Source organism: Sinohyriopsis cumingii, chromosome 17, assembly GCF_028554795.1.
Source record: "Sinohyriopsis cumingii isolate HCF-2022 chromosome 17, ASM2855479v2, whole genome shotgun sequence".
Lineage (NCBI taxonomy): Eukaryota > Metazoa > Mollusca > Bivalvia > Unionida > Unionidae > Sinohyriopsis > Sinohyriopsis cumingii.
This window is the reverse complement of record NC_142977.1, coordinates 16,478,300-16,495,015: the sequence shown is the minus strand read 5'-3', so window position 1 is coordinate 16,495,015 and position 16,716 is coordinate 16,478,300.

Here is a 16,716-nt window from a genome sequence, read left to right as displayed (position 1 = left end):
TACAGAATTGGATCAACGTCTCTAATCTGCTCATTCAAAAAATATGATTATTTTAAACATTGATATTTTACATCTGTATTAATATTACTGTACTGTAATCCTATAGTTGACATATTTTACTCTGGCTCTATCTATCCCTCTTCTCATATGCACCATAGAGCTTTCTACCGGATTTAGGATTAAGGACTTTCCCCCATCCCTCACTCTATTGATCCAAGTCAGCGTCTAGCCACTAACATGGATTTACTTCTAACTCAAAAAGGCTTAGACGTATTTATTGTCAAAAATCAAAACTTACTGGTATCTGCATTGATCAACACCTCAGCTGGAATGCCCATATCGATCACTTATGTGCAGTGGTAGTCAAAAGAATAACTCTGTGAAAAATGCTTTCGAAATTTCTACATCTCAAATCATTTGAACTTAATGTTTCGGATTATATGCTACCACTGATAGATTACGTCTGTAGCATATGGGGAAACACATCCAATTATAATCTGTCCAGTTTTGATAACTCCAGAAAAGGACAGCCCGAATTATACAAAAACGTTCTGTTATGACTCCCATGAATGTTTTGTTTTCACGTCTGCAATGGCTACCTATATAAAAACGTATTCTTTATTTTAAAGGAACCATGACATACAAGTCTTTAAACGGTCTTTCTTCAGATTATATCTCTAACATACTTCAACTAAGATCATCAAATACTGAGCGTAATCTCCGATCGACGACTAACAACGATCTCCAGATTCCGTAATCGAAAACCATCATTACAAACGCACATTTACTGTATTAGCACATACTGTATGGAATTCCTTACCAATGATAATACGTAATTCAAATTCCGTTGCTTCTTTTAAAATATAATTAAAGAAATTCTTTCTTGACCAGCTGCAATGACATTAAAAGCTCTGAATAGAAAACTTTATCATCATATCCATAAATGACATGTCCAGATTGTATTCGACAGACAGACAGACAGACAGACACACAGACACACACCATACATAAATACATACATACATACATACATACATACATACATACAATTCTTTCTTGACCAGCTGCAATGACATTAAAAGCTCTGAATAGAAAACTTTATCATCATATCCATAAATGACATGTCCAGATTGTATTCGACAGACAGACAGACAGACAGACACACAGACACACACCCCACATATATAATAATAATAATAATAATAATAATAATAATAATAATAATGAGGACTTTGTATAGCGCCTAATCTTTAGAAGCTCTAAGCGCTTTACAACATTAGACAACACCTATAAGATAAGAAACATAATGATATTATTACAAAAACAAACAACATGAAATTAGAAAAACATTAAAAAAATAAAAAACATGATGAGAATATTTCAGGTAGGAAACATTATTAGGTTTAAGTTTGTTCTTGCTGTCGAAATAAGTGAGTTTCGAGAACCCTCTTGAAAGTAATCACTTTGTCTTTGTGTTTATGTTCAGTGGGCAATTCATTCCACGTTGCTGGACCCTGGTATGCAAAAGAACGCTGTCCATATGACCTTGTTTTCATACTTGGAATAATGAGTATACGATTGTCAGAAGAGGAGCGTAATTATCTTGCCGGTGTGTACACATGAGTGAGGTCAGATAGGTAAGTTGGACTAGAGTACGACAGTGAAATGTAGCACAGAGAACAAATTTTGTGTTTGATTTTGGATCGAATGTATATCCATTGTAGGGTACAGAGCAGCGGGGAGGTGTGCTCTGATTGTGGTACTCTAAGTATGATCCGAGCAGCTGTGTTTTGAACTTTTTGAAGTTTCTGGAGTAGATATTGAGATGAACCAGACATAATTCAGTTACAATAGTCCAGTCATGAAAGTACTAATGAACACACAAGTGTTTTAGTGGCATCAACTGAAAGATATTTGCGAACTGAGCTGATGCGTCTCAGCTCAAGATATGCAGCCTTGCATATGTTCATGACATGTTCGTTCAATGTGAGAGTACTGTCCAGAGTAACAACTAGGTTTCGTACTGATTGTGTGAATTTAATGTTGGCTTTACTGATATTTATTGTTTGAGGTAAAGGATGTGAATGAGAAAGTCTTTGTGTTGTGATCAGAATGGCCTCAGTTTTATTATCATTCATCTGCAGCTTGTTACAAGTCAGCCATGATTTCACATCAGAAATGCACATCTCTACACCTTGGATGGTAGCATCAACTTCAGTTGGGTGGCTAGTTTTGTATATTTGCGTGTCATCAGCGTACAATTTAATGAGACACTGGATAATCATCTATGACACTTGAGAGCGACTGAGTGTACAGAATGAAGAGAACAGGTCCCAGAACAGACCCCTGTGGAACACCACAACATAGATCAACTGGGCTGGAGTGTATTCCATTTGCAGTCACAATTTGTGTCCTGTTGACCAAATAGGACTTGAACCACAGTAAGGCTGTATCATGAATGCCAAATACATGCTGGAGACGGTGAAGTAATATATCATGGTCTATTGTGTCAAATGCTGCAGACAAATCAAGGAGGGTGAGGACTGTAATCTTTCCGCTATCCAATGCAGAGAGAATGTCATTAACTACTTTTAAAAGAGTAGTTTCATTACTGTGGCAAGGGCGATATGCAGATTGTACATTGCTAAAAAGACTGTTTGAATTTAGATGAGACACAAGCTGTGATAGAACAACCATTTCTAAGATTTTTGAAATGAATGGGAGATTAGAAACTGGGCGGTAATTCTTTAAATCGTTATGGTCTAGTGTTGGTTTCTTCAGCAGAGGCTTTACAATGGCAGTTTTGAAAAATGATGGGAGTTCCCCAGATGAGAGAGAGAGAGGTATTAATAATATCAGTTAGTGAAGACAATACTGGATCTAAGGACTCAAGCAGCAGTGATGTTGGAATTGGATCAAGTTCACATGACTTTGGTGCACTCTTCATCACGATTGTACGTACAAAATCCGTAGAGACAGGTTCAAATGCTGCTAATGGTTGCCGCTCAAATTCTGTATGCACTGCGTGATATCAGAAGTACACTATTTAGTATCCTGTACCCATAATTAGATGCACTGCTGGATATCAAAAGTACAATATTCAGTTTCCTGTACCCAAACTTAGATACAATACTGGATATATTAAGTACAATATTCAGTATCCTGTACCCATACTTAGATACACTACTGGATATCTTAATTACAATATTCAGTATCCTGTATCCTTACTTAGATGCACTACTGGATATCAAAAGTACAATATTCAGTATCCTGTACCCATGCTTAGATACACTACTGGACATCTTAATTACATTATTCAGTATTATCTACCCATACTTAGATGCACTCCTGGATATCAGAAGTACGATATTCAGTATCCTCTACCTATAATTAGATGCACTACTGGATATCAAAAGTACAATATTCAGTTTCCTGTACCCATATTTAGATACAATACTGGATATCTTAAGCACAATATTCAGTATCATTTACCCATTCTTAGATACACTACTGGATATCTTAATTACAATATTCAGTATCCTGTACCCATACTTAGATTCACTACTGGATATCTTAATTACGAAATTCAGTATCCTGTACCCATACTTAGATACACTACTGGATATCAGAAGTACAATATTCAGTACCCTGTATCCATACTTAGATGCACTACTGTGACTACTGGATATCTTAATTACAATATTCAGTATCCTGTACCCATACTTAGATACACTACTGGATATCTTAAGTACGAAATTCAGTATCCTGCACCCATACTTAGATACACTACTGGATATCTTAAGTACGAAATTCAGTATCCTGTATCCATACTTAGATACACTACTGGATATCTTAAGTACAATATTCAGTATCCTGTACCCATACTTAGATACACTACTGGATATCTTAAGTACGAAATTCAGTATCCTGTACCCATGCTTAGATACATTACTGGATATCAAAAGTACAACATTCAGTATCCCGTACCCATACATAGATGCACTACTGGATATCTTAAGTACAATATTCAGTATCCTGTACCCATGCTTAGATACATTACTGGATATCAAAAGTACAACATTCAGTATCCTGTACCCATACATAGATGCACTACTGGATATCTTAAGTACAATATTCAGTATCATGTGGATATACCTCGATTCACTAATTGATATGTTAAGCACACTATTCGATACAAATCATGCCTGCAACAGAATAACAATAACCACCCACCGAAAGAAAATGTTACGTACCAACGTATCTGTCCAGAGAGGTGACGCAACATTTTCTTAAAAATACACAATTTATTTCTCTTGGTCGTACCTTTCTTGTTTCGAACTTTCAAAGAACAAATATCTTTATTTTATGCAGGTGCTATTGACAATATAGTTAAATATACCTGTCTCTAACATGTCTCGGTCACTTACTGTCTTCAAATTTAAACTTTTTCTCAATTGAGGCATGTGCGTAATACGAAAATCGTGACAAGTATATTCGAAATATACAAAGTTAGTTTTAGTGTCATGTGATGGTTAAGTTCCACACAACATTTATTTATCATGTCACCAGGGAAAGAAAATATAAAAAACTTATATATATATATATTTCATGCTGCCATCAGACCAAAAATGTTATTTAGCAAAAATGAATCATAGTTCCTATCAAGCAGAGAACAAACGTTGTTAAATCTATTAGTAGGCAGGAATGTGTGTGTGTGTGTGTGTGTGTGTGTGTGCGCGCGTGCATATGTGTGTGTGTGTGTGTGTGTGTGTGTGTGTGTAAACCGATGGATGTATTGCTGCAATTGACAATAGTGTCAATGGTTGGGATGATTTTGGGACATTCAAAGACATAGATGAAAAAATAAGGTTTTAAACAATGGGTACCACTCTATATAGGAGAAGGAAAACTCCGATTCCAACCCTATGCTGTCTTGTGGCTATACCCATTCATGGGAAAGGCTAAGGAAGTAAATACCGGCAGAAAATCCGGAGACAGAGTCCCTAAGGCGGTCTGACATTAACTTCAACTTCATTCCGGCAACTCCTGCGACGCCATTGGTGCCAAGCTGTATCGGCATTCGTCGATCCCTTGGGCCCACCAGCTGCGTGGAGAGGGGGATCTGCTGCATGGACAACATCCGATTCTCCATACCACCCTGTCCAGGCTTCATAGCTTCACTCTATAAACATACATAGAGGAACCAATTTATAAAGAAATCGCATGTAATCGCTAGAATTTTATTTGCTAAAACAAGAAATTGGATGTATCCACACAATATTTAGCCACATTTGACCACATATAACTGTGCCGGCACGCAAATGCAAAACATAAATTTCTATATTGGGAATCACCATTGAAGCACTGCATTGTACTAAACTATTCTGTTTGTTTTTTCTCGTTTATTGAATTTGAGGGAGAGAGTGTATTTCCAGAAGTATGTGAGTGCATTTCATGCTACTGGTTTTCTAATCTATATTTATATACGCATTATGAACGTTGACTCTGTTTTACAGTATAAACACTCCACGAACCAAAAAAACAGTCCATGACATCAAGAATCAACTTGATTCACTGGATCCATGGACAGCAGTCTACCCTTACAGTCGTCTATTTAACTTACTTAAATTCTCACCTACCCACCCCAAAACTATAAGCAGATTTTAAAAGACTGAGGAACAAATATTTAGACATTTCTGGACATTTTTTTTCTGGAATTGATCTGAACTTATGACCGAACTTTTCGAATTAAACAAAAGATTTTTTTTTATCGCAAATAACAATTTTGATAGGCTTATTTGAGAAAAGGTAGAGCATATTGTCGATTTATCGGCATGTGATTTTGTTTTAAATTCTAAAACTGTTTCACACTTTCATATGTAATTTTATGCAAAGGAAACAAGATTACATTTGAAGAACGCAAGAAATTTCAGTTTAATAACAATCTTGGGTTTGTGCCCGAAGATCCTTGAGTACAATAGTTGTGTGTACTTGTCTATTTGTGTTTAATATGTTTAAATAATCAACTATGAAAATGTGAGAACACAAAAGAATTTAAATGAATCCTCGTACACCAGGATAGGTGGTGGTGTAGCGGTATATACGTGTGTGTGCGCGTGTGTGTTTATGTGTATGTCTGTGTGTGTGATTTGGATTTTTAACCTAGCTTTAACAATTATTATGTCACTTCACTATGATGTCTGCAGTGTAACAGTTTATAGTGATGTCTAGCACTTGGGCATCATGCCGCAGACATGTCCCTCCCAGTCACATTATCTTGACACCAGGCCGACCAGTTCTAACACTAATCTCTTAATGCTGAGCGCCTAACGAGGCAGCTGATGGTACCATTTTTATAAGTCTTTGGTATGACTCGGCCGGAGTTCGAACCCGCGACCTCCCGCTCTAACCAATAGGTCATTGGAGTGGTAGAGGCATATGTTAAAATCCTAACAAATTAAAAAAAAAACAATTAAGTACACAATTTGTGACAGGAAATAAAATACAGAAATATATATAAAGTTTTTTCTTTAGTCTGTTTGGTACATTCGCACTATACCATGCTGAGGAATTTTTAGGTAAGAACCTTTCTCAAGGACAGCAATCAAATAAAGTCTGATTAAATCTCATATTGTTATAATTCAGCACATTCGACACATTTGAGACAGTTTCATAGTAGTCACGTTTTAAGGTCAACAACTACGTTGAGCACATTTGGTTCTTCACACCCCTTACCTGTATTCCCACAAGCAGCCATATTATTGACGCAAATTCAAAAGCGCAAGACTGAATTTAAATAACCACACTTAGAATCCTTTCATTAAAAAACACATACACCAGTCTGTATATTATATGAATCGTGTTATCTCCTTACTTGAAAAGATAATAATGAATGAAACAGTCAACACTGAAGAAGTTTCAATTGTTCAGAAGTCACGATATTTCTTTTAAAAAATCCAACCGGTCCTGGGCAGCAATATAATTGTCTATAAATGGAAATAGATAGCTAACAATACCTTATGATAGCTTTGTAAAATAAACTGTGCAGTCTAAAGTTAGCTGTTCATGTGACAACGGGTTCGGCAAGATGAAATTAATAGTTTTTACACGAGACCTTTTTACATTCTTTTATTTCTTTTTGGTACATTATTTAATCTGTTTTAATAATTTCCTTTTTTTTTAAAGATTTGTTTGAAAAATCGGTTCAGTTAGGGGCAAGTAGTATTTTTATTGCACCCACTATGTGGAACATCGTTCCATTTGTTTTATGTTTGGATATTTTATGGACTATGCATCAATTTTAATTATAACATGTTTTTCTAATTTACCCATGAAAAGGGAGGCGTATGAAGCAATCATAGGACTACCCATTGTCGTACCCATTTTATGGATGTATTTCGTATTATTAAATTGAAAATAATTATTTTCCAAATTAAGTTTTATTATTTTACAAATATATTCTCTATAAGATTGTTGTCAAGAAAATATTTACACGCTTCAATAACATCTGCATGCGGAATATTGGTATATAGTGATGTTACATCTAATGATACCAGGATATCAGATAGCTGTGGAATAAACTTTTTAATGAAATCAGTAGTATCTTGAATGTACCGAGGAAATGGTTTCATTAAAGGTTGTATAACACTTTCATAAAACTTATTTTGGAAACAAATTATTTTCAATTTAATAATACGAATTACATCCGAACAGTTTAGTCCATATGTTTGGTTCAGATGTTTAGATGACATATTTATGATCTGAAACCGTTCAACTTAAGAGCTGAAAAAATGTATTGATCGTCTAAATAATTTTCACCAGACGATTAAATTTACTTATACTGTTTATAAACAGCATGTTTCATTTTTAGATGTAAATGCGATATAAAATATTGATAACACTATCTCTATAAATATTCATATCAAGAAAACTAATATCCACCAATATGTGGAATATTCTTCATGTCATCCTATGTCATGTAAAAACGGTATACAATATAGCCAGTCCAAAATATACCGACGCATTATTTCAGATGATTGTCAATTACAAAATAAATTGAATAAATTCCAAACATATTTCCAAAATGTGTGTGTGTGTGTGTGTGTGTGTGTGTGTGTGTGTGTGCCATAATATTTAATTAATTCTGCGCTGAACAAAGCCCATAATCTTACTCAACATAAGGCTTTAAACAAAGCAGAATGTAAAATAAAAAATAATATAATTCCTTTCACAGTACAATATAATCCTTTCACAGTACAATATAATCCTTAATAACCTAATATAGGTCGTATTATTAATAAATATGATAGTCTCCTAAATTTTTCAAATAAAACTAGCGTAAAATCAATTTACAAAAATAAACCAATTTTCGCTTATAAAAGACTCAAGAATTCATAAAATTTTCTAATTAGAACTAAACAAACAGAAAATAAACAAGACACTTTTCGTTATCTAAATGTAACAGACAACAGTGCTGTCAATGTGAAAACATAAGAGACAGTACTTCTTTCAGTAGCGATACTACAAAACATGTACTTTCTCTTCGTGATAACACTTAATGCATATAAACTTATGTGATTTATTTGATAAACTGTATATAAAAAATGTAGCATGCAATATGTTGGACAAATACTTCAAAAGGTTGCTAAGAGATTAAATATTCATCGCTTTCATATAAAAAAAAATTATATTGAGATCCTCGGTTTTCCTCTAATATTTCAACACAGTCGATTTTTCTTTCATGCCAATATATATTAAGCATGATGACATGAATATACTCATAAAAGAAACTTATTGGATTCATAAGTTAGATATTTTGTATCCTAATGGCCTTAATGCCAACACACTATCTAAAATTGTATTTTTTATTTTTAAAAAAAATGATATATTGTACATCCTTTATAACAAATTATAACAAATGGTTTACAGTGCCTATCATACATAAAACCAAAGTGGTTTGACCTAATAGAAGGCTGGAAGGCGTGTGTGTGTGTGTGTGTGTGTGTGTGTGTGTGTGAGCGTGTGCGTGCGTGCGTGTGTGTGTGTGCGTGCGTGCGTGTGGGTGAGTGGGTGGTTATAATGCTGATATCGAAAACTATGTCAATGATTGGGATATTTTTCTTATTTTTTTTAACATTCATATTTATAACCAATTTTAGAGGACTGGTATCTTTTTGCCAGAAATATGTTGCTAAAAGTAAGAAATTGGATGACCCGAAAAGAAAGTTTAGTAACACTGCACTGTTATGCAAACCCCATAGCAGGACCAACGCACCGGTGCAGAACAGGCTCACACGTCTCTATGCCGGCAACACCCTTGTGTGTTCACAGGGAACCATGGCATTGATATGCACGTTTCTGTTTTTTTTGGGTGGGTCGGGTGGGGTCGAGGAGTTTCATTATTTATCATGTTTGTGTGTGAGAAGATCTCTGAAGAAGTATTCGAATGCATTTCATGCAACAGGGTTTTCAATGTATATTTATATATAAGCTCTATGAAATTTGACTCTGTTTTAGATTATAAAAACTCAACGACCGAAACGCAGTCCATGACATTGAAGAATCAATTTGATTCACTGGATCTATATAATAAAAAAATCCATCCTGGATGTCGATTATTGACTTTACTTTAACCCTCTCCCAAAAAGCAAAAAGCAAAAAGAAAAAAAAAAGTTATTGGTAATGTTTTTTTTCAAAACCCACCCACAAGCAATTTTAAAAACAAAATTGAAAAAAAATAAGTGGACACCTCTGGTCATTATTTTATAGAAATGATCTGAACTTATGACCCAGATTTTCGAATTACACAAAATACATTTTTTGTATCGGAAATGATTTTGTATTTGACAAAAGGTGAACCGTATCGTTGACTTGGTGTGTGATTTTGTCTTAGTTTCTACACTTTCGTATGTAATTTTTCAAAGGATATAAGATTACATTTCAAGAAAGCATAAAAATGTCAGCTAAATAACACCTTTGTGTTTGGGCGCGAGTGTCTTTGTGTGCAATAGTTGTGTGTGCGTGAGTGTGTGTGCACTAGTGACTGCATTTTAAGAATTTAAGAAAAGGTCAGAATATAAAAGAACTGTAATTATCATGTATAACAGATGGTGATGTACATGTCTATGTTAAAATCCTAACAAACAATAAATACAATCAAAGAACACTATGTTGCAGTGAATATTTTCCATATAAAATGGATCTTCAACCTGTTGTATCGGCACATTCACACAATGTCGTGAAAAATAAATGATAGGTAACAATTTTCCTCAAGGACAGCAAGGAGAAAATTTGATTAAATTTGATATTGTTCTGATTTACCAAACTTCTAATCGTTTAATCTTCATGCTTTAAGGTCAACAACTAATTGGAGCACATTTGATTCTTCACAGCCCTATCTGTGTTCCCACAACTAGTCATATCATTTATACAACTTCAATTTAAACAGCTTGAAACATTTCATTCAATAACCATACACCAGTCTGCATATTACATGAATTGTGCTTGTCAGTAGCTTCTCGTGGGTCGGTGGTTCTTTCCGGGGTTTTCCCGGGTTCTTCTTCCACAATTATTACAGGCCGCCATGTATAGCCTATCGTGTGCTGAAAAATGGCGTTAAACCCCACAACAACAACAACAAGAATTGTATTATCGGCTAACTCCAAAAGACAATTACCAATGAACCAGTCAGCACTGAATAGATTTCTTTTGTTCTGATATCACGATGTAGCCTAGTTTCTGGCTCTAACACCCCAAGCGGTCCTGGACAACAATATATGTTCTTTTTTTTTTTTTTTTTTTTTTGTTTTGGCTAGGGTTGTAGTTTGGGTTTCTTATTTTTTAACTTTTTAGCCCCTTGCCCCCCCCCCGGTCTATAAATGAAAATAGCTAGATACGATAGCTTGTATCATAAAACGTGCCAGATTTGCAAGTTTTTTACTGCTAAGAGTTACACAACAATTGTATCCTCTGTCTTTCTAAATATATGCAAAAGGGTATGTTTTTTTAAGTGGATGTTAATTTCGAAATATAACCTGTACAATTATTCATCAGAACCATACACACTGACAATGCTCTTGGTGTTATAGCGTATATCCGATTCGACCCTATTTAGCTAGGTTACTTAAAATGAAAACTCTCATTATAACGTTCTAGAAAAAAATAGCTTTTACATATGCAAGATTACTTCATAGTACGTACTGTGTAATTCTTCCAATCTTAGATACGAAAATAGACTGAAAGATAATATAACAAAAAGAAGATAACACACCTAAATTATTTATATGGCGAAAATGGGTGGTATTTCTTCTCTGAATAAATGCGCCAAACCCGAATTTTGTCTCTTTACCACACAATTCATATCATGTCTGCCATGAACAAAACAGCTTCACATACAATACATTAGCGTGTGTTGTGGAAATTGACAGACGCTTGAACTGTATTTCGTTCAAAAAATAAAACATTACTCGTAAATTTCATATTAATTTTAAGAAGAAAAAAAATATTCCTACTATTTTCATAATCCATTGTATCTGTCTGACTAACTCCTTATGATTGTCTTTGCTAATTGCTGAGTTACGTAGAGGACCTTTCATGAATACCAATTTCTCCTTCTTTATCACACGTCGAGGATTTTAAACAGAGACAAAAAGAAGTATATGAGACATTTTTAAAGCATCAGAAAGAAACAGAACAAGTTTTTCTCCTTCAACAGCAACGTCAAGAAGAATAAGAGGCAAGAAGGAAACAACAGGAAGAAGATGCAGCAGAGAAGAAACAAGGTCTAAGAGAGAAGGAGGAAAGACAAACGGTAACGGTACTCTTAGATATTTTGCCAGAGTTAAGGAATCTGAAACAAATATCAGACTTCTTTAATACGACCCAAGATAAAATGGACCTTCCCGAGCCAAACAGCCCAACCCTGTTAATATGCATCCTATACCACCCCTTGTAGTTTCTACCACATCATCGACAGGGGCAAGACCAGAAGTAGGCCTTGGCCGTGGCAAAGGTTTAAGGTAGTTAAAGCTGATTACGTCTTGCTCCTGGGCATTTAGTTTTAAACAAACAAACACCCAAAGGTCCTTTTCAGGGCCACCCAATTCTCTCGAGAAGCGATAGCATTAATTTTATCAAAATCATTTAAAACTCAAAATCCTTTTTTTGCGCATGATGTACGTGTATGAGTGCGTGAGTGGAGATCCATATTCTAAACAGTCTAAACCAAGAGACACGTACGTTTTCTGTCTGGTCTATTCTTACATAAATTTTACATTCCTGTTAACAACACAACATTTTAAAAGGATCGTAGACTTCTTCTATATCTTTGTTCACTCTCTCCCTCTCTGTGTTTTGAATTTCATCACTTTCACATTTTTATCCCCCACTTCTTTCTCACTCTCCTTGTTTCCTTTTCTTCTCTTTTTTCTCTTTCTGGACGTGTCTGGGTTCTTTCTTTTGGGAGGGTACCTTTTCTTCCTGTTCGGAACCACACTCTTCTTCTTGATCCTGTTGTTTTTTTAGGGCATTCTGAAGATCAACGTCCGTTCTCGTGACAATGATAACATGTATCTTTACTTTTGTCTCTCCTACCAACTGTCTTGCTTTTCTGACGGTCTGCACATTTTGTAGCACAATACCCATTCTTCTCACAGATATACCAAATATCTTGACTTTCATCTCAAAAAGAGGGAGAGTAGTCCATCGGCTTCTCTGAGGAAAGCCTTTCGTGTGACAGATCAGAAGTTCGATCTGTGGGGGCTCTTCTATCGTTCTGGTCGGTTTTAGAGTGACATGAATACTGGAAGGAAAGACACAAACCCTTTATATAGGGAAGACACTGGTCTGACATAGATATAGGGACCCATGTGGCTTGAAATGCAGTCATTTGACATTCTGCTGTCAAGATCAAACGATCGCATCGTTTCGTGGAGAAAGGAGAAGAAAGAGACGGAAACGTAATTTATCGCCTCGCACAGTAGCTGAGTCTTGGCTCAAACTCATGCCAGTGATTTTGCAGATGACATGAGTGGGCCAGAATCCAGACCCATAGAGTCTACACCCAACCAATGTCCACAAGTAAACCCTGAAAAGTACTGCCATATTCGAGCGACGGAAAAGCTCTCCTTTAGAAAATTAAGAACTACGGCTTACATGTACAAGGTGAAGTTTAAAGATTTCAAGTCTGACGTACCGTTCGAGAAAGCAGAGGGATTTGGGATTTTCTGTTAACCATAATGACATGACAATTTGAAGCCAAAGAAGACGATCACTTGAGACTTTACATTTATCACGATAGTTTGAATCGAGTTTAGAAGCTCAGCAGAATTGACACTCATCAACAAGATTCAACACGCGCAACAATCTAAAGACAAGTTTCACATCACCGATGGAAAAGCGACAGTTTTCAGGACACACGTGTCTCGTCCCCAAGGGACGGGACGTTAAAAGGTGATATTAGTGGAAAAATGTCGCAGCACCAAAAAAGAGCCTCGTCTGAATTCATTTCCCTCAAGACCAGATGTGTTTAGCCCGTGTCATCGTGGTGGTACGAACGTATGCCGACATGAACGATACGGCAGAATGGAAAAGAGATTGGGAGAACGTTCGACAATCGGACCAAGCGACACAACGAAGAGAAGCACAACTCCTGTTACAACAAACTGGGCTAGGCACAGTTGCATTTCTAAAATACAATAATTGCAAGATGTCCTGGCTCTACACCACATCTTGAAAATACACCTCTGTTGTTTCGAGGCAAAAAATTTAAGGATTGAAAATACATTCACGTCTTTCATCACGATGAACATTTCGATGACATTACCAGTATCGCCGCATTGCTGGGATACGGTTATTACTGTGAGCAATGTGACGATGGCTATAACTATCCAGAGCAGCACAAGTGTTATGCATCGAAATGCTCAGGATGTTTGGCTCCTCAACCCTGTCTTGACGAAGGACAAGAACGAATGCATTGCCCTGCTTGTCAGGGTACTTTTGTCAGCCCTGCCTTTACCAACAACATCTGAAGACGCAAGGCTCACAGCAGAAAAGAAGTGCTTGCCGACTCCTAAGATTGTTCCCTACTTGTGGACAAGGCATACGTACCAATAGTATAAAGTTATACGCACGTTTGTCGAGGAAAGAAACAATATCACATTTGTCGCCTAATCGTGAACTTAAAACACGAATGCTACATTCAAAAATACCATTCCAAACAAGAGGAAGAAGATGACCACCAGAAGAAATGGAATTTCATCTTTTTCGATTTCGAATGCATGCAAGAGACTGGCATTCACGTTCCTAATTTATGTGTGGCTCATGTGCGAGAAGTGCATCCAAGAGCCTATTTTTTGTCATTGCCCTCATTGCATCAAGATTGCTGGAGGACGGGAACAAATCATCCGGGGACCGAACACGCTAGCCGATTTCGCCCAGTGGATCTTATACCCCATCGACGAGACGTGGATCTTCTAAGCTTCTTGGCTATGCAGTTGTGGTCAGTCTGAGTTTTTGTCACAAGGTCTATAGATTTTGTATATTCTCTTGTGGGGAAAGATGGTACACCTGATGACCAGGTTGTTCAATACACAAAGGTCTGCGAATCTCTCTCCATTTTCGTTCATCTCGCCCAGGCCGTGGATCCCCATGCCTTGTTCATACCTTGTATGACCCAGCATTGTCACTGAAGTCACCCATGAGGATGTTGATGTCTTTGTCAGGGAAGTTCTCTTCTATGTTCTGTAGTCTGCTGTAAAATTGTCCTTATCTTTTTCTTCGCCGTCATTCACTGACTTTGCTTTGCTATCAAATCTGCGTTGTAATTTTTTAATCAAAGGTTAAAATTAAGAAACAAAACTGGAATGAAAAGTATGTCCAGAAATTGGATACGAAGTGATTATTGTCCAATTTTAGATTACTGGGGATTAGGCATCTCTTCCAACTTGAAGGATGTGTCAGAATGTAATCATTCAATGATGATATAAGGAGTAGACAAATTGATTGGAGTGGAAGAAATGTTAGTAAAACTGAACTGGTTAACGGATACACTCATGTAGCTTCTTTTAATGAAGGAGATATTCAGCTCCACTCATTTTCGTGTCATATACAAGTTTTGTTACTAATGTGTAAACGAAAATGATCTATGGTGAAAATTGGTTTCGGAACAAATATTCGAAATTTCGCGATGCATATTTATTTAAACAGGGATTATTAAATTGGAACAGATTGTTTAAGCCATCAAAATACATTTTATCGATTATAGCTAATGTTACGTTTAATCGTATTAGAAAAATGACTGAACCACTTTTTATGAATAGTTAGGTTGAAACTAGCTAGCTTCAAATTATATCATGTTGGAGACCAAACACATACCGACCTATATTAAACTTTAGATGGAATGAAACAAACAACACAAACTAATACTACTCTACCCGTATCTCAAAGTAATCAGTGAAGCGAAAATAGAATCTCTGAGCTTTTTATAATGGAAATACATTTCATGTAACGGAAACATTTTCACTCCTTTGGATAAGTGATAATAAAAGATTGACTTATAAAGACCTGATAAATATAAGCAACACAAGCCAGATGTTTGTCGTCCAGCCAGTGTGCAATTCGTGCAGATGAACGGACCAATACATTTGTTTTGGCTAATCTTCTACAAAAACGACTAAGCTGATTAGTTGTAATTTTATATTTCTTCATTTAAATGTTGCCGCAAAGTATCTTTTTTTAATTAAAAAAAATATTCGTGCTACTGATTGTGCCAAGTCACATTTCGTAAGCGGGGAATATATCCTATTAAGCAGTTATGCTTGACCGTTCATTCTAATGGACATTATTTTGTGGACTTGATCTTAACACATGACCCACGTTTTAGAATCACACTAAAGGTTTGCTTTTAGAGAAAATGAGAATTTTTATAGGTTAATTAATTTTCTAATTTAGCTTGAAAGTAGACAACATACATATCGTGTTGTGCATCCGTCATTTCAAAACCAATCGGTTATGAATACTTTGTCTGATCATATAAAACACTGGAATAATATGTATCCAAAATGTATGGTAGAAAAGGTGGACCCTATTGTCGGCTTGTAGGAATATGACTTTGTTTTAAGTTCTAAAACTGTTGTAAACTTTAATATGTGTATCTTTTATGCAAAGGAAACAAGATTACATTTTAAGAAATCTGGAAATTTCAGTGTAATAACACCTGGGGGGGGGGTGCGCGAGCATGTGTGTGTGTGTGCGTGCATGCGTGTGTGTGCATGTGTGTGTGTGCGTGCGTGTGTGTGTGTGCGTGCGTGCGTGCGTGTGTTTAAGTAATCAAAGATATCAAAGGTCAGAATACAAAACATTTTAAGGTAATCCCTGTACCAAAAAGTAAATTGGTGATATGAAGGAATAGATATTTTTAAAAATCCCAGAAACATATGTTCAGTATAAAAATTAAGATTGCAGGGAATTCTTTAGTCTGTTTTAGCGGTACATTTACACTATACCATGCTAAGGAAATCGTAGGAAAGAATCTTTCCTTAAGACTGGATTTTAAACAGTCTGATTAAATTTCATATTGCCCTGATTAAGTAAAAATTCTACGCGTTTGATTCAGTCTCATTTTCGTCCTGTTGTAAGGTCAAAAACTAATTTGAGCACTCAGAATTACACCATTTTGCTTACAAGTAATCCTTTTATTAGCACATTCTTCGAAGCGCA